This window comes from Odontomachus brunneus, unplaced genomic scaffold (assembly GCF_010583005.1).
Source record: "Odontomachus brunneus isolate Ranch 3 - 2012 unplaced genomic scaffold, Obru_v1 Obru_scaffold_062, whole genome shotgun sequence".
NCBI classification, from domain to species: domain Eukaryota; kingdom Metazoa; phylum Arthropoda; class Insecta; order Hymenoptera; family Formicidae; genus Odontomachus; species Odontomachus brunneus.
Genome location: NW_022639512.1, coordinates 232,090 through 234,369, shown reverse-complemented (window position 1 = coordinate 234,369; position 2,280 = coordinate 232,090). Strand labels below are relative to the sequence as shown.

The 2,280-nt window shown below is 35.6% G+C and overlaps 1 protein-coding gene across 2 annotated transcripts in view; it reads right to left on the bottom strand.

The window, feature by feature from the left end:
• Positions 1-2,280, bottom strand: part of LOC116846219 (cytochrome P450 4C1-like) — a 24,522-nt gene that overhangs the window by 7,040 nt on the left and 15,202 nt on the right. The window lies entirely within an intron of this gene.

Here is a 2,280-nt window from a genome sequence, read left to right as displayed (position 1 = left end):
GGCGGGTGTAGTAGGACATCCCAGTTAAGCGCTTCTAACGTTTCCTTGACCAGTTTCGCAACATGTGGCCGAGCGTTGTCGTGCTGGAAAATCACTTTGTCGTGTCTTTTCGCGTAATCTGGCCGTTTTTGCTTCAATGCTCGGCTCATTTGCATCAATTGTTGTTAGTAGCATTCCCCAGTGATGGTTTCGTTAGGTTGGAGCAGCTCATAATACACTACACTTAGCTGACCCCACCAAATACAGAGTATGAGCTTGGCGCTATGAATATTCGGCTTTGCCGTCGATGTTGATGGTTCGCCTGCGCCATGATTTTTTGCGCTTCGGATTATCGTAATGTACCCATTTTTCATCACCCATCACGATACGATGCAAAAAACTTTTTCTTCTGTGTCTTTGAAGCAACAATTCACAGATCATTTTGCGCCTTTTGACTCGGTTTCAACTCGTATGGCACCCAATTTCCTTGCATTTCATTCCAATGGCCTTCAAACGACTGGAAATCGTTGATCGATTTAATGATTCAACATTTAATGATTCTGCAAGTTCTTCTTGCGTTTGACTCGGATCTTGATCGAGTAAAGCTTCCACTTCCTCATCTTTAAACTTTTTCGGCTGGCCTGGACGTTCCTTGTCTTCTGTGTCAAAATCACTTTTTTTATAGCGTCGAAACCAGTACTTACATGTTGAAATCGATGGAGTATAGTCACCATAAGCTTCCGACAGCATTCGTTGACTTTCAGCAGCACTTTTCTTCAAATGGAAGCAAAAAAGCAAAGCTTCCCGCAAATTGCGTTTTGTTGGCACTAAATTCGACATATTCAATGCTCAAATAAACAATGTTGTTTACATTTCGGCAAAATGACACATACTGAAAACTAAAGCCACATGTTGATGCTTTGACATGAAGGTAGCAACAATATGCCGATGCGATATAGTACTAGTTACGTCATTTCTTGAAAATCCTTTAAAATTAATGCATACTCTCAATAGTTAGCAGGCAAAAGATAAGTTGACCGCGAGAGAAAGAAGCCCACCTGATTTGCATCTAATTTGCCTATTTAACCTCAATTGATGTCTCTCGAGTGTACAGGATGTATAAATATTTTTTAGTACTATATAATGTGTGTTCGACTATACAGAACTCGAATTTTACTCGTAATAAAGAAATTGCAGTTTTCCAACATTCTCTTTTTCTATAAATGTCCTGAAAATGTCCTGAAATTTTTCTATGAAGGTCTTATCAGTCAGAAAACAACATCAAATAAAAAGAAAATAAATTTTATATTATTATGAATTTTATATTATAGTATGTGAACCGCATGTTATAATGCTTTTACGTGATTCATAATGCGTCCTACCTTGCGTAAGGATCTTGTTAATCTTTTTAGTCTATTATAGACTTATAAATATATTTTTAGGAAAAAAAAGGCGACGGTTTAATGAATATATTTATAATACATCCAATAACTGATATAATTATGTTAATATATACAGGGTACCCAAAAGATGGTACCAAATTTTAGGGGTATGTAGTACTCGTTAAAACACACCTAAAACTCTTAATGAACAGTAGTCCGAAAACCTTTTATTTCTGAGTTATGAAGCATTTGTTCTGTGAAAAATAGAAAATAGAAAATAAATTAAATCTACAATATATGTTCAATGTGCCTTCGGCTCATGTCAATACACATTTCGGCATGTTTCGTCATTGAAGGTCAAAGAGTCCAGGTTTATTTCGTATTTGTTGACAACAGTTTCCAAGTCTCTTAGTCAGTTTATTCACGGACGCCCATTTCAAGAAAGGTGGATAGGACGTGGCTGTCCAGTTATATGGCCACCTCGCTCACCGGATTTAAATCCGTTGGATTATTATCTATGGGGATACTTGAAGAGCATGGTATATGCTACAACAGTTGATACAATAGATGAATTGACTTAGAGAATTGAAAACTGTTGTCAACAAATACGGAATAAACCCGGAATCTTTCAACGTGTCCGATCTTCAATGAGAAGACGTGCCGAATTGTGCATTGAAATGGACGGAGGGCACATTGAACATTTATTGTAAATTTTAGTTATATTCTATTTTTTACAGAATAAAATGCTTCATAACTCAGAAATAAAAGGTTTTCGGAATACTGTTCATTAAGAGTTTTTGGTTTGTATTAACGAGTACATACTCCTAAAATTTGATACTACCTTTTGGGAACACCCTGTATATATATATATATATATATATATATATATATATATATATATATATAAAGAATAATAAAA